Source organism: Festucalex cinctus, chromosome 19, assembly GCF_051991245.1.
Source record: "Festucalex cinctus isolate MCC-2025b chromosome 19, RoL_Fcin_1.0, whole genome shotgun sequence".
NCBI classification, from domain to species: domain Eukaryota; kingdom Metazoa; phylum Chordata; class Actinopteri; order Syngnathiformes; family Syngnathidae; genus Festucalex; species Festucalex cinctus.
The window spans coordinates 14,132,716-14,155,156 of record NC_135429.1 but is presented as its reverse complement, the minus strand read 5'-3'; the positions used below and the strand labels follow the sequence as shown (position 1 = coordinate 14,155,156).

The following is a 22,441-nucleotide window of genomic DNA, read 5'->3' as shown; positions in this document are numbered from 1 at the left end:
AGATTCTGTACAAAAGTCTTCACATTTTGTTTCAGCAATTACATAATGACCTCCGTCGACGCCCACTGTCCTATTTGTTTTTCCATCCATCTGTTAGTTAGCAGACTTTCTCGTTTGTGGCGGACAGCGTGTACAGACAGGCAGAGCCGTTTTTGTTTTGGGGATTGTTTTTTTTTCCGTTGCTACCACCGTAAATGAAATATATTCATCTGTCAGCACCTTTTTTAATCAGATCATGTGTTCCTTCCTTGGCCAGAAATGGAATGCAGTATTCACCGTTTTAAAAAAAAGATGTCAACAAAAGTCAGAAAAATATACACGATCTCATCTTTTATTCTAACCCCGACGATGCTATCCTTCTACAAAATTTACAAATCATAAGCTATTACTCTCAGAGAGGTCAAGTACATTATTACATCTTTATCGGTACAATTAACTATGGCAGTAGTTCATTTTTGTTAATTTTGGGAGCACATACACTAGAAAAAAAAAAAGGGTATTTACTTGAAAAAAGCCTAGTAAAACCTGATGCATTCAGATTCTGATTTTTCTCAAGTAAATATCAATCCCCATTTCACTGTATCTTAGTTAATGTGAAGTCCATAACACTGTTCCTTAGCGGTGTGGCCAAAAAATTGATACGGCAATATATCATTGCAGGCCTCATTACAATACACGTATCGATACGCAGGTGTCAGAATCGATATTGCTCGTTAACTTTAAATAGGCATATTATCGTTTACCTTTGCAGCTTGCATTGTACCTAAAAAATGAAAACCAGCAGCGTCTTTGAAGTGAATTGCCTTCAATTAATGCAAAAATAGCTCACCAGTGATTGGACACTGTGTCTTGCCCAGAAAAATGAAAGCAGAGGAAGAATATCAACATGTATTTACTTATAAACTTAACATGGCACGTGTCTTAATGTACAAATTTTCCGATATTTTGTTTAAAAAACAAAATACTGTTGTTTATATTTCCCCAAATATTTCAAATAAGCACATTTTAGAGCTGTAATTTTAATACTTTGATATTTTTATTCATAACGGCTCATGCCTATTAATAATTTTCCCGGTGTGTCTGTGAAAACTGCTCCTTGTTCCGCAGTGTGTACATATTTAGAACAGGCATGCCAGTTGGTGGTAAACGAGAAGAGCTACTAACAAAAAGATTTTTGTCATCCAGCATAATAAACATATCCTTTAGGTATACATATGACTGTTCTGCAAAATGCAAGTAAATTAATATAAAATATCGGGATATGTATCGCCTTTAAGATCATGTATTGGGATACATATGTATCGTATCGTGACCCCTGTATTGTGATGCGTATCATATCGTGACCCCTGTATCGTGATTCGTATCGTATCGTGACCCCTGTATCGTGATACGTATCATATCGTGACCCCTGTATCGTGATTCGTATCGTATCGTGACCCCTGTATCGTGATACGTATCGTATCGTGAGGTTGCCGGCAATACCCAGCCCTATGGTTCCTTTTTATTGACTTGCCTTGACTGGACCTGCAAACTGCAAAAGTGTAGCTCCACCCAATACGTGTTGGTGTGTCTCCTCCCTTTCTATGGTCTTCAACCAAGTAATCCTTCCGAAGACCACTGTGTCTTAAGGAGGACAAAGACCGCGTCTGTGTGCGCGGGAGAGAGCAGGCGAGAGCAGGCGAGTGGAGGTGAGGGATTGAGTTCATGCCGTCTGTACAGTAGGTCACCAAGCGAACATCCCGAGCTTGCCAGCAGCTATCTTTAACCCGATTTAGCAGCCAGTCAAGCTGGATATAAATCCGTCAGGTGTGCGTCCGACAAAGTCAGAGATTCTTGTTCCCGTGAAATGTTGATAGCTCCCTTTCGGTGGTGTCATGGCCACTCGTAGAAAAGCGTTTTCCATGAAGGAATTTCATTGGATTTTTTTTTTTTTTTTTTTTTTTTTTTTAACTTCTTTCCGAACTTTTTCATAAGGATAAATTAGAATAGTTGCTCATTAGTTAAAGTTCCTTTAATGCTACTATTTTTTTTTTTTTTTTTTTTTTTTTTTTTAACGTGCGATTAATGTAAATAAAGTACTGGGGGAATTCCAGTCGCAATGCAGCAGACACGTCCACGTCAAATTTAGCAGTAATCAATTTAATAATAATGTGATGTAATGAGACTGGGGTCAAGTTGTATTTTACAATGTTAAAAATGTGCAGAATTTCACAAGTTCATGTTAAAGATTGGATAGCTCTTAACTCATTCAATCCCAAAAACGTGTAAAAACGTTTTTAAATACTTTGTCCTTGCCTCCCAAAAATGTGTTTACACTTTATTTATTTTCTGCAAGAGCATACAGAAGGCTTGGATGCAGCTTCTGTCATGAAGAGCTGGCTTAAAGCAATGGGAATTTAAAAAAAAAAAACACACAGCAGGTGGCAGCAGAGTATAAGAGATCAGCCAGGGCCATGTTTCAACAAAGCTCTTTTTTTTCCTCTGTGTTTTTGCCCAGAATGTGAATGTGAATATTTATATTCTAAGGCTAACTGTTGTATGTATGTGTATACATATATATATATATATATATATATATATATATATATATATATATATATATATATATATATATATATATTCCTGATGAAAAAAGACACACTCTAATTTTTCCATTGGTAGGTTCCATATTTTTATAGGTATAGAACACAATATTTTGTGGGCCTTGGAAAATCGGTCAAAATCCAGGAGGCGATGGCTGGGAGTGAATGAGTTAAGATGAAAAGAAAAATGCATTGAGCTGTCACCAATGTATTACAAATGCTATTATGCCATCTACTGGCAGAAAAATGACCGACACAAATCAATATCACACTCGTTTTTTTTACAGTGTAGTACATCTTTTTAATTTGAACTCAATTTTATGAATGATTATGAAATTACTGTATCAATGACTAAAAAGATGCATCCATATTTCTATTAGTTTAACATTTTTCCCACTTTTATCTTCACAAAAATATGAAAACTTGGGGGAAAAAAATATTGTACTGTATCGAGAACAGATCTTGTTGCACAAATGCGGTCACTTCCTTTCTGACAATAATGAGGACACACACTTCCGGGTGGACTATTGCAGGGCATCTGGCCAATCTGCCCCCGAGGACAGAGCAGGATGGAAAATGTATTACACTAAAATAGCCCATTCACGCCCGTGTCATTCACAGAAAGCCCCTCCATGATGCAGTCATGCCTGACTTGCATCACAGTCGTCACGAACAAAAGTCACCCTTATATGTAATATCACCATCTGCCTCATCTTATTGAAAGCTTATTGTATAACCCAAACAGTCAAAGCACACAGTCAAGGTGGTCCTGTGTGTATGCGTGTGTATTTAAATATCTCATTAGCATGTATCATCCGTGCCTGAATAGTTGTACAACTAATCTTACCTAATGGAAGAACTACTGTGTGGAGGGAGCGTTCTGGGAATAATGTGCACATGACGTCACTGCAGGAATTAAGAGCAAATGCCGCATATACAGAAGGCCGATAAATCAACCAAAAGGAGATTTTCACATTATGCTTTTTTTTTGTATTTTGTATTTTTTTTTCAGTAAGATGTTTCTTTTTTTCTATTCAACTTCATTTTAGGTGACCTCCTCACAGCCAGCAGAAAGTACAAATTGTGTGGTTTGCTTACAAATGACCTGGGGAGAGTGTTAATCCACAATATGTACGGTTATATATCCTCTGGACGGGGGCGATGTTATGACATCACTGTCTTTGGGCAGTAGTGAGTCGATGTGAGATAGACGACAAGTATTACATCATCCCGAGCCAATCGCATGATAATTAATTAACGTTTTGCCTGCCAAATGTTATCCAAACTCCCCCCACGGTGCCAGCCGATTTGGAGCATTTTCACTCACCTTTCAAAGCAAACAGAATATTGTGCGGTATGATGACGTAAATATGGCGGACACCATATGAAACAATCGATTCCATTCTTTCATGAGAAAAAAAAAGTATGTTCCTACCTTATTCCGTTCTTTAGTAATCACCATTTGAAATGAGGTCATTGGAGTGACATAAGCGAAAATACAAAAATGTTATGAGGAAAACAAGCTTTTTGTGAAAAGATACTTTTTTTTTTTTTTTTGCACAACAGTGACTTTGACACTAGTATTTTTTGCAGCGCAGCACAAGATATTGCACTGCCCATTGAGAGAAAAAAAAAATCCCGTAATAAACGTAAATTAAAATTTTTGGCAGCATTCATTAGGATTTTTAGAATACGTCATTAAACGTTTTTGGCGGTTAAAGAGTTAACAAGACTGCTAGCGGGTCATGACATGTTGTGTATATGAGAAAAGAGGAGTAGGTGCTGTCCTGATGGTGCAAAAGGTGATGATGGGACTGGCAACATTCAGAATTTGTGTATGTGTACGAGAGAGAGAGAAATTTAGAAAAAAATAAATAAATACAGACCGTGCAATGGTTAGTACAAGTGACAGGAATAAATAAAGATGGATATTTTTATACACATATAAACTGTGTTCTATGCAAGCATTTGTATTAAGAAAAAGCAGCTTTTACTCTGCATGAATTGTTTTCAAGGGATAAAAGTGAAACATTTTGAAGCTCGTGAATTTTGTCTAGCTTTCCTGGTTTGATGGAGACGTAGATTATGTAACAACCAAAAATGAGAAAGAAGAAGCCTGTGAGGGGGTCCAGCTCTGAGCTGCAGGTGCAGCCGCTGCGGGAGAATTGCCTGTTTTTAACTGCATGACTGTGCAAAGAAGTTTATCGCCTCGTATACAACAGATGCATCCAAGTACATATATATATATATATATATATATATATATATATATATATATATATATATATATATATATATATATATATATATATATATATATATATATATATATATATATATATATACATACATACATACGAAAGGGGTCAGTCGTTAATCGTAATTAATCGTATGACTTCAATAATTAACTGGCGATTAATCGCATGTTTTATACTTCAATTTATATCTAAATTTTCAATAAAATGTAATTTTTTCCCCCTAATTTAAATATGGTTTATTTTTTAGTCATTGATAGTCATTTAATAACAATTGAATAAAAAAAAATAATGCAATTTAAAATATGTATTGTACGTAAAAAAAAAAAAAGTGTGACTGATTTGTGTCGATCATTTTTCTTTCACTCCAACATGGCATAATTGTATTTGTAAGACAATGGTGACAGCTCAGTGCATTTTTCTTTTCATATTAAGACCTGACTAATTTTTAACATGAAGTAACCTGTGAAATTATACACATTTTTAAAACTGTAAAATACAACCTAGTCCCCAGAAATATATGAATGATTTAATTTATTACTGCGAAATTGTGTTAGTGTATTCCTTTGCGGAACGCTGAATGCTTTTATTTAAGTTTAATAGGATGTGCATTGTAAATTAACGTTTATTTAATGGATGCGAACCAGAAACGATGGATGTGTACTTTTTATATTAAGACCTACCTAATTTTAAACAAGAAGTAACGTGATCTTCTGCACATTTTGAAATTGTAAAATACAACTTGACGCCAGTTCCCACAAATATATGCAGTATAATTTAATTTCTTACTACAAAATTGTTTTATAGTGACAGCATGTGCAGTCAGATCAAGGACTTGTATGTACTACAAAAAAAACGTTTCATGTTCTTCATCCAGGAAAAGTTGAGGAAAGATGTTAAAACAAAGTTGACTTTGCTAACAGCAATGTCAACAAACAAACCAGATGAACCAGCTGCTGTATGTTAACAGCTACTCGAGTACTGTATAATCCGGCACGATGCTCATTTGGACGGCCACGACTCAGAGCCAAGATCGGTTATTACACTATTTGCACATGAAAAACAGGTCAACGACTTTTTTTTTTTTTTTTTTTTTGCGCCATGAATTAGACAAATGGAGACCATTTGTGTGTCATTTTAAACTGTTACAATTTTACTAGCTTGTACTTAAAATATTGTCTGTTTCTTTAATAGATTCCGATTCATCTTGTGTTTCCATTCACCATAATGTGTTTCCAGTCTTTGTATGGGATAATAAATAACTTAAGTCAAGCTCTTTAGGTTAATGCTTACAAATCCTACATCAGCTCCTGGTCCATAATTAACTGTGCTGCTAAGAGTCGTAAATGAGAGTCTGCTGTCACATGGAAGAAATGTCGTAGATTGTGTCTCATACTTTAGCACAGCTAGGTTTGTTTGTCAATTAAAAAAAATAGTAGCCTAAAAATAATCATTTTAATTACTAGGCATGTAACGGTACCGGCAATATCGTGATATCGCGGTATTAAAACTGCCACAATATAACGTCGTCATCATGTGACAATATTAAATAGGACTCGGTATCGATTCAGATTTCCAGAATTTATTCGATTCACAAGGGCCTGATTCGATTCACGATTCACAACAATTTTCGATTCAGTTGAGGAATTCACGCAGTAGCTATTTTAGACAGTCAAAAGTACCAATGCTGCAAATAGTAGAAACTTCTTACTCTAATTTAATGCATTAGTAAATATATGAATATTTACATTAAGAATCGAATCCATTGCAGTTACACTAATAATCTGTTTTATTTAACATTGCCTTATAAAAACAAATAATAATTTAAATCAATTACAAGCACTGTCTAAATAAAGTGACAAAAATTTATCGATATATTGATACATGGTTTTTACGTATCGATACTGGGATATGAAAAGGCGTATAGGATACAATATCGATATTTTAAACCCAGCCCTAATATTAAAAGCAGCACATCTGTTAAAACGCCAGATTGATTTCCATGTGTGTAGTTCTAGCACCCTCTGTTGGCTACTTTTTTTTTTTTTTTTTTTTTTAAGTGCAGTTTAATTTTCACTAGGCATGTTTCGGCCCTTCTATGTTTAAAATTCACGCCAATGGTCAGATGAAAGGGAATGTAATATGCTTGTGAACCGAGTCAATATGTGGAGAACCTCAATTTGTTAGCAATTAGCAAGTCCTCAATACTACGTGTTATTAGAAATTGTAGGGTTTTTTCTCTATGCGCTGCTGATATGTACAAAAGCACAAAATTGTGCTTTTTTTTTTTGTACAAGCTAATGTTTTTACAATATTGTGACCTTTGTTTTATATCACCAACCACCCCCACAATATCGTGATAATTATCGTATTGTGAGCTTCATATCGTGATATCGTATCGTGATGTTTGGTTATCGTTACATCCCTCTTAATTACAGAGATCAGAGATGGCAAATCCAGCTTGCTTGGTAGCTATCTGCCTAGCTAGCTCCCATGGTGCTCGTTTACCTGCTATGGAGCTAGCTAGCTAGCTAGCATCAACTGTGGCAGGGTTTCTTACTTTCTGGACCTGGGTTTGCCACCTCTGCGAACAAATCGTGCAGTCAAAACATCTTTGACCAAGGGTTGTGTAAATTTTTTTGACTGTTTCATTTTCTTTTCTATCTTCCATTTTAAGTTCCTCTTGACATCATGCAGTCCGATTGCTGGAGCGCTTACATAAACTAAAATGTCTGCACGGTGAACCGAAAACCTTGTGACAAAACGAAAGCCCTTGCAGTGTCTTTGAAATGTGTTAATGCATGGCTGCGTACGTACTTGATTGAGGATGCTCTTGTCAGCTTGCCTGAGGTGCTGCACTCAGTGAAAGATTTGAACTCACAACCACGAGGGAGGTTCTTCTTTTATGTCTGAGACGCTTGGCTTCCATTCAGCTCATTCTTTTGTGAATGTAGTTGGGGTTGTATAAGAAGTGAGCAAGTCTAGAGTGCTGGTCATTATTGGGGTTAACGTTTACTGGAGCATGACTGAAATTACAGTGGAAGGTTCGATGTAATAAGGGCGTGAATTGGTCCCGCAAATGTAAATTTGTGCCTGCAAAAAAAATCCAGCTGAGACTTTTACTTTTGATTTATTCCACATTGAACAGAATAGGCTGGTGGAATCTGTGAGATGAAATTATACTGAAAAAAGATCAGGCTAAAATAGCGGTGTCTAAAATACGGCCTGAGGGCCATTTGGGGCCTGTGATTCAGCCCTTAGGGGTCCGAAGCATATCCCAAAATTAACATTTAACATGACTCGTGTTGTTTTCTTTATTGTACTAATAACTTTCTCTTTACACTGGGTGTCAAAACAGGAGATGAGAAGAAGTTCATTTTCATCTCTCACTTTCTTGTTTTTCAAAATACACTGGTGCACTAACATGGGCGCTAACATGGGATTTTTCGGTTCCAACACATTTCCCTCCCCCACACGCATTTGGTAGATTTTGTTACATTCCATTGAAACTAAGGTAGACCTTTTTTTGGCCATAATTCCAAAATGTCTGCTTGATGCAAACGCAAAGCATCATGGGCTGTATTAGTTGAGTGTGAACTTGAGCCTTAAGAAGGTGGAAGGAATTATGAACAGTTCAAAGTAGTAGTCAGTATTAGCAGAAGGCATCGAAACGTCAGGAAAAGCCTACTAGAACGGCTAAAATGTATTTGGATTTAATCAGAAACATTTTAAAATGGTGGCAGGTTGTGCTAACTTCCGTTTATCATGAATTTAAATGTTGATGCTGATGACTTTGGAAACACATCCCAGTGATGAGGATAAGAGGGTGTGCACACTTGTGCAACCTCACTATCTGAATGGCATTTGAACAGGGGATGTATTTTTATTTATTTATTTTTTACGTCCACCATTTTATTAATGTATCTTAATGCATTTCCTTCCTTTCCCAAAGTTCAGATCGGGTCAAAGACAGTTGGGGTTAATTAAATTTTGCTCTGTATATAAAACAAATCCAAAAATACTTAGTACGTAATTACTTGGCTCATGTGGGCTTCTCTCACAAAATGTACTATTAGTAGTGCAAAGGAATGGTTATGAAAAGCACTTTTGTCATACAGTACACTTGCCCAATTTAAAACCACGTCATCAAATTGTAATTATTGTCAATCCCCTCGGAATGAGTTTTCCTTCCTTATCTTCCGTTCGAGCAGAAACACCCAAAAGAAGTCGGCGTTTGTGACGTGTGGCAGCTCGTGGGAGGCGATGTGGGACCAGATTGTCTGGTTGGCAGGCGCCAAATCTGATTCACGAGCAGGACAAGACGATACAACAACCAGCAACATTTTGCTATCACTTCCGAAATCCTCTGTTGATGACGCGTGAGCACGATGACGTCAACACTGTTGAAATTATGTACAAGTTGGCTATGTAATGGACACTGTTATCCTGCCAACTATTCATAAACATCTGATTGGACATTGTTAGATTTTTAAATCGGAAAAAAAAAACTGAAATCTTTTTAAAAAGTAACCTCCAATGTGACTAATAGGGATGTAAAGATATCATACAACAACAACAAAAAAAACATTGTGTTTTTGTACATTACAGCAATGAAAAATTTAAAAATATAAATATATATTTAAAAAATATAAATAATAATAATACACTAATACAAGCAATACAATAAATTTATACAATTTTTAGTAATAAAATAAATAAATTTATCATTTAAATTAAATGGGAAACTAATAAATACAATAAATTGAGTTCCTCCACATATTGACTCCGTTCACAAGTATATTATGTTCCCCTTCATCTGGCCATTATCGTGGATTTTAAACGTATAAGGGCCAAAACATGCCTTGTGAAAATTAAACAGCAGTAAAAAAAAAAAAAAAAAAAAACTAGCCAAAAACTAGAGGGTGCTCGAACCACACAAATGGAAATCAACCTGACTTTTTGCAGCAATTAGCATTAGAAGAGAGCTAAGTTTCATCAGTTTTCACAAATTATTTAAAATTGTAAGTAATTTAGCTTTAATTTAGCTTTTTTTCTAGCTGGCCCTGGTTGATCTCCTTTGCTCTGCTGCCACCTGCTGGCCGTTTGTGTAATAACTACCATTTCTGCAACCGTTCTTTGCAGTTGAGAGGCTGCGTCAAAGCCTTCTGTATGCTCTACAGAAAAAAAAAACAAAAAAACGAATAAATACGTCTTTCGGACACTTAAAACATAAAAAGAACGTTTTTACACATTATTGGGAGCAAATGAGTTAATATCGTGACATGACGACGATGATATATTGTGGCTGTTTTAATATTGTGATATCACGATATTGCCATTATCGTTACATCCCGAGTGACTAATGGCCTTCCTTCACCAACAAAGTGATCAATTTTGAACTAAACAGGCCCACTCACTAGCCACCAGCTCCCGTAAATTGAAGAAAGAGGTTGACACTTCACTGCTCTCAAGTTATTTTCAACACTTAAAAACCACACGGGTCAACTAGTTAAAAAAAAAATATATATATATAGAAAAAAGAATGTTTTTGAAGATGGATAGAGTGCAACGGGGCAGATGTAGCGGAGATGAGCTTGACCACAGGCACCTTCATGGTAAAATATCACCTCATGTCCATGTTATACAACCCCAGTTTCAGTGTACAAGTTTACTTAATCCTACAACTAAATCTGCACTGCGATGCGTCATGGATCAGTCAGCGTCCTCTTGTGGATCAGTTGCAGAAATTTAAGACGGCCTCTATATTATTCATGTAGCTTATGTAATTTTGTCATCTCTTTGCTGGTACTCAACCATTTCTGTAATTCATGATGCTAAGGCCTGTTGTTGTTGACATTATATTTTCATTTGATCACACTCAGAATCGCCCCCTTCTCCTCTTTCAGCTGCATTGCTTCTTATGTAACAGCTTCAGCCAAGTAATTGAATTATTTGTACGCAATATATCGGGTCAAGTGCTCTGGCATGATTTCCATTAGTGCAATTTTAGCTAAGTGCTTGTGCGCCGTTTCACTGACCGCGGTCATTTATCGATATAGATGCGTTTATTCTCACATGCCGCAACTGGTTTACATTTGGTGACGTTAGCAGGAAGTCATGGACATTCCATTACAAGGTCAATCGAGGGTAATTTTAAAAGCCGACAGCTTGTGAGTGTCAAAGGATGTCAGATGATGTCAAGTAAATGTCAACAATCTAGATCGATCCCGTTATTCTGTTGGTAAAATCGTAAATCACCATTTAAAACATTTCTTAGGTGTCTTACTGATAATTGTCTGACATGTTTTTTTTGTGTGTGTTTTTTTTTTAATTTTTTTATTTTTTTAACATGGCTTCATAATAGCTAATTTCTGCCCAGCTAAGACATGGGTGGAAAATTCAATATTATTATGCAAATTCGCCAGATAGTGACACCAGAGTTCGGCAAAATTTGCAACAACTCGCTTGCAGACCCAATCACTAAAAATTTGGCAATGGCCTAGGGGCTTCATGTACCAGGAAGATGATGAAATACTTCTCGAAGCTTGGGTGTGCGAATAGAATCAACAAAGGCATTCTTGCAAAATGCATGCAAATTATGTTACCATTTTTTTTTTAAACCTAGATCACAGGCAAGTCTTTGCTTTTATTTTTCCAATTGTCTTGTGAAATTAAATTGAAATAAATTGTATTAAAATATAAATACGTTCAATTGCAAATTTGCATTAAGTATAAATGAAATTTAAATTCAAATTTAAAGAGCTGCTAGGCCATTTAAACTCAACATTAATACATTTCCGATGTTCAACTCGTGTATCTACTGTAGGGGCTCAATGTAAAACCATCCACTGCAAAATGAGTTTCACTGCTGTTTTTGTGTACTGTACCAAAAATATATTGCTGAGATATTTTGACAAAATGCTGCTCCAAATACACTTAATATGTTTATTGGAAGGTCAAATCTAACTTAATACTTTTTAAGTTATCCCCAGAGTTGAAGCATAAATTCAGATGGTCATACTTTGTCCTTTTGTAGGTCAAATGTGAAACCTCAAGGTAGAAAGCTCGCTAGTTTATTAGGGAGGCTTTATTACATATCAGTCATAAACTTGCCATGTACAAGGTTCATAAAGTTAAGAGATTACGTATGAAGAAATACTGAAGTCCTCGGCCATTGCGGCTTAGCAGCCCAATGAGATACTTGGCTTCAATTTCAACCCCTAATAATGCATCAATACCTTGCACACAGGGTAGCGAGCCGGTAACAACAAGGCAAAACGCCGGCTTAGGTGACTCGTGTGGCTGTTGTTGTGCTGACATGTTTTTTTTTGTTTTTGTTTTTTTTAAAACAAGCCCTTCTGCGTTCTCGTAGCTCAGGGATTCCTGAGAAAAGGCACTTCTCAATCCAAACAATGCCAAGTTTGTCCAGGCATCTTGTGAGCGCCCACGCTGTTTGTTTGGCCAACGAAAGAGGAATTTTCCACTGTGTCTTTCCCGGGGAGAACAGCTTTTTCTTTTCTCTGTTTCGTAGACACAGGTGGAAATAGGTCACATGTCTGTGTTTTCAGCCACAGAATAATTACAGATGCGATCTGTATGAGAACGTAGCTGCGGTTTGTTTGCTTCTTGTGACCTAATTAAGCACATGCGCGCTCATACAGTAAATATTTGCTCTTTCACAGTGTCAATTAACTTACCTCTCAGTGTTTCAAAAGTAAGAGCAGGGTGTAACCGAGTTGACGCATTACTTTTGTAACTCGGTAATGGTTTGTTGGAGAATGTGCTTAATAGCTTCAAAATACTAGTTATGCCAAGTTACTCCCAGATATGTGTCTAAGTGAAACTAGGGCCTAATTATCTTTTAATATATGTTTGGCAAGTTGCAATCCTGAATAGGTGACTCCACTCTAATCATCCTCCAGCTGGAGCATGAGCACAGCCTGTACTCACATGCATGCACATACGCACACCACAGCAAAATGAATCATTGTTTTTCAAAACAAAAAAGTATACATCACTGGCATGGTTTAAGTGGTAGATAGAAATCAAATTAGAGTGAAAAATGAATTTTCGTGTGGAGGACAGGAGCGGGAGGACTGACGGGTCATCAGGCAGCGCCCCAATTTCTTAGATGAGATGACAAAAAAGAAGTAGGCTGAGGAAGGGGGAGAAAAAAAAGCAACTTACAAACTATGCTTCTGTAGTGGGGGGGCACAGTGTGAGAACTGGAAAAAACATTCAGCATATTTTATTTTTTATTTTATTTTTATTATTATTATTATTAATTCAATCTCTGGTGTAATAACCTTATTTATTGATTGATTGATTGAATTATTTTTTTATTTTATTATCTGTTCTTATTGCTGCTGGACATGTAAATTTCCCAGAGGGAGCCATCCCAAAGGGATCAATAAAGTCAAGTCTAAGTCTAAGACATAAAAAAAAAAAAAATGCATGAATGTATTTTTGGTGAAAATCTACATTGATTGATCTCAACTAGAAATACACTGTATACTAATTTGTGTTTAGAAGAGTTGCAACTAGCACTACTGGTGACATAAAATTAATGTTGTAGGATATCGAACTAACCTTCAAATGGCTTTTCATATATTTCATAATCCTGCAAAATCCTTTGCTAGAGGCAAATTTGTACAGTAATTTGACATTACTACAGTTTATACACAGTATTTTTCTTCCTAATGACCTTCATGAGCGTTCAAGAAATGGAGGTTGACCCAGCCTCGGCTCGTGACTCCACAGCAAACAGCTGGTTGATTTGAAGCGGTTGGCTGATCAAAAGCATGAAGATCAAACCTCAGCTTTCACCTTATGTTGCTGCAAAGCCTTTCAAGTTTGAGCGCAACCACAGGTTGCAAATTGCACCTTCTGCTCTCTCTGGAAACTAAAAGGATCTTCTTACATGTTCACGTGAACGATAACATGACCTGTAAATAGGCGTCACGGCTTTCGAGTAACATGTCAAAATCTGATTTTTGGATTTTAACTGGAATATTCCATGCACCCACATTTGTGGCAACAGTTTTTGGTTGGCCAATGACTGTGTATCAGTGCACAAAGTAAAATCATGAAGACGTGGATGAGAGAGTTTAGTGTGGTTCAGGGTTTGCAACCTTTATAATCAAAAGGGACATTTTAGGCTGAATAGTGAATAGATAAGCAAAAATGTCTGGAGCCACAAAAACATTTGAACATTCTGATGTAGGAAACAGTGTGTTAGTGTTAATCTAATGTACTGAGGGCCCAAGAACTAATTAGAACTGCACCACAACACAAAAATATGCAGCTGTATAGAGATTTATTTTCCTTATACATTTCAGATTTTTTGGTACAGGTAATTTTTCATACTTCATTTTTCGTAGATTTTTAGACTTTTCTGCCTTGCTGTCAAATTTTTGACATTTTTGCCAATTTAAGGACATATGGTAATTTTCTTTCTCTTCTTCCTTTATTAGATATTTTATTGCTACATTTGAATTTTTTCTACCTTTTTTGCTATCAATTTTCAGATTTATTTTTTTTCAGATTTATTTATTTATTTATTTTTTTTTTTCAATTTTGTGGACATTTCATGTGAATTTTTGGAATTCCTTCTCTTGGTTTTGGACATTTTACGGTTACCTTTCGAACATTTTCTCTTCTGCCTTTTTAAATTAAGTTCTTCGACATTTTTGGCAATTTCATGGAAATTTTATTGTAATTTTCTACGTTTCCTCTTCCTTTTTTGACATTTTTAGGTAATTAAAAAAAATAATAATCTACCTTTTGCGTCTCTTTTTGGAATATTTTCTTTTCTTTTTTCTTTTTTTAATCTAAATCGTTAATTTAAAGAAAAAAAAATATCTAAAAAACAAATGTGTAAAAAAATAATTTCTACTGATTTTTATTTAATAATAAAAAAAAAAAAGACTTTATTGAAAATCTACAGAAGGTGAGTAATGTCTTAAGAACCAATTTTCAAGCCAGTGGATAAAAGAGTAAAGACTAACATCATCCAAGAAATGGACCATTCAAAAAGAACAACTTTCCTAATATCTGAAGTGAAAAACATCAAGCTACACGTGCCTTCACGATCACGTTCACTAATTTGATCACCAGAGTGGATGCTCTGAACGGAATCATAAGACTCAGAGAGTGATTGCTGGTCCGGACCACCTCACGTTCCACAATCATAAGACTTAAACAGAGATGTGTGTGTGTGTGTGTGTGTGTGTTTACCGAGCTGCTGACACGCGTCAGTGTGAATTCACTGCACGCTTGATTTTTTATACTCATGGGGAAGGCTTTTATCCACATGCATTCCTGAGCAGGCCACATGAGACGACTTATGCTAACATCCTGCAAGACGGTTATATAACGAGACGAGTGCCCCGCCCCCCACCAATCCCCCGTACGCTCCCCCGTCTTCTGTGTCACCTTCTTTGGAAACGTCAGTTTTAAGAGTGACCTTTTTGGGGTCAATGAACCGCAACAACACAAGCACAAGCTGTCCTATCTGACCTTGGCAATACTCAAACAATACGGTGATGTTCAACATAGAACATCGAGGTGTCAAGGTTCAGAAATAATGTGTGCATTTTCGGAATATTAAGGTGCCATTATGTTGTTATTAGGGGTGTTAAAAAAAATCGATTCGGCGATATATCGCGATACTACATCGCGCGATTCTCGAATCGATTCAATAAAAAAAAATCGTTTTTTTTTTTTTTTTTTTTTTTTAAGAGCTCAGAATTGTTCATTCGGTAGTCTTACCGATTCAACGTCTTATCATCATTGCCCTTTTTTTTTTGTGTGTGTGTGTGTGTGAATCGATTTTTAAACTTCAATTTTTAATGGAAAAATATTCAAAAAAAACGTCTGACTTCGGGTTAGGATTCACACCTTGAGCATGGAAGAATGTTATATGAACGGAACATTAAGCCTTAATATTTTATTTTAATGCTGTTCAAACATGAAACAGATTACAACCTCTATAAGACTGAAATTTCAGATAAATAAATAATACATTTTCATATAAATCTTACACTCTACAAGCTTACTGATTAGTATTTTCTAAATTTGAATGAAAAAAAATCGCAACAATCGACTTATAAATTCGTATCGGGATTAATCGGAATCGAATCGTGACCTGTGAATCGTGATACGAATCGAATCGTCAGGTACTAGGCAATTCACACCCCTAGTTGTTATCAATATTCTCATCAGATGGGTAGAAAAGAATGGATTATGCGTCTTTGTTTGAGTAATTTGGGGATTACTTGAGTATCAGTGCATGATTCTGTGCAGTAATTCTCCAAACAAAACCATCATTTGGGGGGGAATGAATCCTTTTCACCATGGAGCTTAAACAGCAGATAAAGTGTTGCAGGGGTAGTGATGATACGAGTGCAGGAGGGATTTAACAGGCCGCTTAATCTGACTTCATGAATGAATGAGCAAGAGGATGAATGAAAGGATGTATGGCAGCAAGGTATATTCTCGGGTCAGGTTTTATTCTATCCACACCCTGTTGAAAGTAATTTATTATCATTTCTGCAGCAGGATTTAAAATGTCCTTGAACGCTCAGAAGTAATAAATATCGTGCAGCAAGGTGGGGGGGGTGAAAAAGCCTCAAGCGTTTTTACAAGGCCAAAATAAGTTACTGGCGAATAACATTTCAAGCTCAAGGATAGCTAAAAGCGCTTATGCTGAATGAAAATAACACCGCAAAATAAAAGGACTTTCTTTTCACAGTCACGACCCGTCTGAGATGCACGAAAAATAAAAATGAGACAGAACGGGAAGCCTGGTGGTACGCAAGTTAGCGCCCCAACTTTTTTTTAGATGGAAAACAGTGAGACATGAGAAAGGAAGGATGCAAAAAACAAAGCTCAATCTGTGCTCCTTTAAATTGGAAATTTGTATTGAGGACGACACATTTTCCAGATTTGTCAAGACAAGCGTGTCAGGTACTGTGTGCGCGTTGAGCAATCCTCCATGTGCCGAAGGTAGAATTCCTATGTCACAAATCACTCCTTGAAACTTGCTATATTGAAACTTGGCCGCTAACAAATATGTTTGAAGTCTAATTATAGCAGATCTCTGCCGGCGATAACTTCAGACATCTGGTGTTTATTTGCTTTTGTTGCTCATCCACTGCTGAGAGAACCTCAAGGGTGCCAAGTTCACTAAGAGACGACACCTTGTTTTTGAGATCTTGCATCACTGTCAATGAAATATTATTGAGATAGTGAGTGTTCTTGCAGTGCAAAACAATCAACATGTACTCCATCATGATGGATATGGTGCAATTTCAAACGTCTCAAACAGTAGAACAAACTTGAATTTCCAGATCGGTGTATTAAAACAATATCAATATTTGCAGTGATGAGCCTCCGGGCGCAAATGAGGAGCAACTACAGAAGCGTTAACCAGAATGGAACTGGGAAGAATGTTCAGGAGTGTTTAAGCTCAGTTAGACTTAGAAGTTAATTCCGTGTGATTTAGGCTTCGGATAATAGACTTAAAGGCATCTTAATGCAGCTTTGGCCCTCTCTTCAAAATTAGCCCTCTAATCGCCAAGTCCACTGATGTGGAAACACGTCAGACACGTCACATTTTCTGAGCATGACTGTTGTCAGATAGTTAGATTAGTCAATTGCATTGTAATGTATTGAATGAGGATGTGTCCTCAGATTTTATTTTTGTTCAGCTCCGGGTAATGTTATTAGATTACGTTGCATAATATTTGTAGCAGTTCACATCTGAAAAATTGTTTAGGGATGACTTCAATCTTTATCTCCAATATTACGTTTGTGGAATATGAGTTACAACAAAAATCCAAACATTTTTATCCATTTTAGGGTGCGGCCATTTTGCCACTTGCTGTCGACTGAAAATGACATCACCGATGCTCAGGGCTCGGGTAATGAGCAATCATAGCTCAGCTTCCAAGAACAGGTGAGCCATGATTGGTCGTTACCTGAGCAACTGTGATGTCATTTTCAGTTGACAGCAAGTAGCAAAATGGATTAAAACGGTTGGATTTTACTGCTTTATTCTTATTCCACAAACACAATATTTATCAGAATATTGTTTGTAGACCAATGAGGTTGCATAGTACGGAGCCCCTCTGATGTCAGGGTCTGATTTTTTTTTTTTTTTTTTGCTAATCTGTACCCACAGTTTAGCAATCTGTTCCCACAGTTTAATAATCTGTACCCACAATTTAGTAATCTGTACCCATAGTTTAGTAAACCGTACGGCTGCTTCTTTTCATCTTAAATTGTAGACTTTAGCAGCAATCACCCACTCCTCCATGAAACTGTGGATACAGATTGCAGCTAAAATCTACAGTTTAAGATGAAAAGAAGCAGCCGTTCGCTGCTAATACTGCTGTCATGCAACCACTCGAACGTTGCGTGCGCATGCGTATTTCCTAACGCCACAGGAATGCTAAACCATGGGTACGGTTTAGTAAACTGTGTGTACAGATTATTAAATTGTGGGTACAGATTGTTTAACCGTGGGTACGGTTTACTAAACTCTGGGTACAGATTGCTGAACTGTGGGTACAGATTGCTGAACTGTGGGTACAGACTGCTGAACTGTGGGTACAGTTTACTAAACTGTGGGTACAGATTGCTAAACTGTGGGTACAGATTAGCAAAAAAAAAAAAAAAAAAAATCAGGCCCTGACACCAGAGGGCATAGAACACATTGTTTGGGGGGGGGGTTGACTTCCCTTTTAAAATGCAGTGTCAAAGTTAAAAATGCACATAATCTAATGGAGGTTTTCAACAATGTTCAATATTCTCTTTATTTTTTTGAAGAAGCACTTGGAGCGCTAAATGTTTTTTTTTAGGCGGTACGTGACGTCAAACGTTGGCGAACTGCCTATCTAGTGCATAGCCATGTGCCTACTTGGCGAACGCACGAACCCTCTCACCCCACCGCTGCCACTACAATGCGTATACTGTAAAAGGATTAAATCCATCAGTGGAAAAATCTCTCTCTAGCTACAATTAATTGATTTTCCCAGTCGAGCCCCTGCGTAGATATGGGCAGTATTAAAGCCCAAATGGCTTTGTTCATAGCAGGAGATGGAGTGGTTACACAGTGGCCAAAGTTCCAACAACACCCACAGGTAGGCCGGGAAACAGTCGACCAATTATGACCCCGGCTGGAGATCAGCATGTTCTGTCCCGGACCCTCCCCCATGTTACGTGACCCTCCTGCCTCCTCATATCTACCTCATAATTACTGCCTGTCTAATAGAGTTTCAGTCATTGGAACAGTAAAGCTTATTCCCTTTTATTGCTGCTGCTATTTCTTTTACAGTTTAAATTCATATTCACACATTTTCTGAAAGATTACGTTCAATTAGCTCAGTTGGGACAACGCTGCATGAAAAATCGAGTCACCTTATTTTGAAATATTTAATTTCGTCTTAACTTGGTTCAGTCTCACTATTGTGACACTTAAAATAGTCTATTGAAAATAATGTTTCTGTATTCAGTTTTACAAGCACATGATGTAACGAATTAATGTAGTTTGTTGTATCTAGATAAGAGCTTGCTGTGACCTCAGGATCTTTCCACATACTCGTATTTGCGCCTGTCATGTTCCGTGTGACCTGCATTGAGACAAATGTCACAACGTTTCAAATCAATTTAGCTTGCACACATGAAAAAACAACAACCGCAACAATACTGAATAACTGATTTTCTTGTTTTAAATACCAAATGCACGCCAAAGTGGAAAAAGCTGTAAAACGTGACCATTAAGCAATAGGTGTTGAAGTGGTGAACTTTTGTGAAATATGTTTGAATAGTCTGATAAGTCATCATAAAAGCGCTTTTATTGCTTTTAGGTGCATGTTCCATTTTGTTTGCACAAGAACAAAACATTATTTGTTTTTTTATTTTTTTCTGGACAATTAGTCCAGAAAAAAATAAAAAAACAAATAAAAATATGGATAAGGAAAAAATTCCAGGACTTTAGATTGGGAAATCCCAACGAAGCATGTAAAAGTCAAAGTAGAACATTCTGCTGAGTAATGCTGAGAGTAAAGGTTATTTCAAATTGATGACTCTGTCGTGTGAAGTTCCCAAAAGGTCGTTATGAGCCACCCTTCGACACCACTATGCTACATATGTGACATGACAAGCCAAACAGTATGATAATACATTTTAAATTCATGACAATAAAAAAAAAAAAAGATAATACTCCTCCTCCATGGTGTTACACGGTTTGTAAGGACAAGTCGGGATGAGATTTGACTGCACGATATGAGCAGTCTGAGACAGAGAACATCCTGCGCTGAGTATTGTGCCGAATTAAGAAGCTGACTCACTAAGCTTGGTGGGGAAATCATGTTCTGGAAACATCTTAGCATTAAGATCCACCCTGTTAATTGAAATCGTAGATGCATGTGCCGTTGTGGTTTTAGTTTTGCAACACTGTACAGGAAATGCAGAACCTTGCTATAGTATGCAGAGGTGGCAAAACCAGTTATAGAAAGTAAAAACTTTGCCACAGTTTGGCTTTAGCTCCTGATGCTATCTAGCTAGCGAGCTAGCTCCATAGGAGGTAGCTAGCTAGCATCTGGGGCTAAATCCAAACTGTGGCAAGGTTTTTACTTTGTGGACCTGGATTTGCCACCTCTGCTTATTTACACGGCTTGTGTTGGATGGATCGCATAATATTCTTTAGGTGTACCTAATGTTGTGGTCATTGAGAATAGCCAGCAAGCGGAAACATTTTCCTCTAATTTTAAATGAAATGTTCTTATCAGTATTGCGTGTTTGTTAAAGTTGTGTGAAGCTGACGGGATGACCGTAAATACTTTGAGGCCCCATGCAGACAACTTGAAGGTGGAGGAATTTTCCACCTCATTCTTGCAGGCAGGGATCAGGTGAAAAGGATTATGTGCTCATTATTTCTGAAATCTGAACCAGGGGCCAGTTCTCTTAAAAATCTCGTCTGTTATTGGAGAGATGCACACGCCTAATATGTATGCATGTGTTGCAAGTTTTTCTTCTTTTTTTTTCTTTTTTTAAAATGGATTCCATGCATGGACTGGACACACCTATTTGCATGTATTTACATCAAGGAATTTTCCACATACAGTACAGTACTGACTACTGTAAATGATCAAGCCTTCACTTTGGTGGAATGTGACAGATGATGAAACAAACTCACTGAGATTTATTGTATTTTAAGGCCCTTAAAGTAAATACCTGTCATGAGTTATTGAATGAAGAATGACATGTTGTTCTAGGGACATACTTGTCACGTGAGTACTGAGAACATTTGCCCGCTTGATGACCTTTTAGTTCCAGTATTTGTTTGGTTACTTGCTTTATGCAAACAGACGTGGGTTGTCAATTTCGGATGTTATTGTAAAATGCAATGAATGTCAGCTGAACGAGTGGTTATCGGGAAACAATGCCGTAATTGATCTCGAAGCTATCTGCTTCTCTATGGCCTTCTTTGTGGCTCACCAATACAGTGAGTCACGGACCACAAGTATTGGCGAGGAGGATGCTCCACAGTTGCCAACTCCCACCAGCAACGGCTGTCCATTGCATTACGAAAGCACTCCTACATAGGAATTGTCCACCACGGCCCACATACATAATATGTGAGTTTATGAAAACGGTAGCGTTTCAAGATTTTGTCACACAGATACTACTAAGCTCCATAAATCTTCTCGATAGCAGCATACAAAATTGAATTCTGACATCATTCAAGACACTTTTTTTTTTTTTTTTCATGCAAATTTACACGTTTTTGTGAGCAATTAATGTATAATTTCCAACCCAATAAAACGTGACAGTTCTATTTACCATTTCTTTATGTACATCTTATTTATTTATTTATGTATTTATTTATTTATTTATTTGGTTGCTTAATTTAGGGTTTACATTCATTGTATTGTGGAAATTTTTGGTCAAATATTGTACTATACAAGACGATGTTTTGAATTTGAGTAAGAATATGTAGTCGCGTTCTGTTACCGCCATTCTTACCGTTTTCCATTTGTTCTTTTCAATTAATTTTCAAGAAGTTTTTTATTTCAGTCAAATATTTACTATACCTATGTGATCTACTACCGTGTAAGCATAGTGTTCCGACTTAGGTACGCAATTCCGTCGTAAGTCGAGTACCACAACAGTACTGCACGGCCCTTCCCTCACGAGCCATCCGCGTTGTTTTACTGCCCCCTGCTGGCAGAACAATGATCATACATAGCGACGTCACATCCGGTTAATCTGAAAGAACAACGTTCTCTCATTCGTCATACACAACAGCGAGAGCACTTGGTTTTTTTTGTACGAATCCACTGTCATCTTTCTTAAATTATTTAATCTTTTACGTTCTATTACTTTCATAATTACTAACTAAATTAAGGCGTGTGAGTTGTGGTTGTATTGTTGTTGTTATAGGTAGATTTTGTTGTTTATTTGTGCCGGTCTCGCTGACATCTAAAAACATGGCTACAACTTTTCAATTTTTAAAATTAATTGTGTTGTATCTTGTTCCACACTGACAGATATGGAGCAGACGACTGGCTGATACCAACATGGAATGGTCAGACACCT

General features: G+C 36.9%; 1 protein-coding gene across 1 annotated transcript in view; it reads left to right on the top strand.

Moving 5' to 3' along the window:
- Positions 1–22,441, top strand: part of myo1g (myosin IG) — a 107,257-nt gene that overhangs the window by 25,744 nt on the left and 59,072 nt on the right. The window lies entirely within an intron of this gene.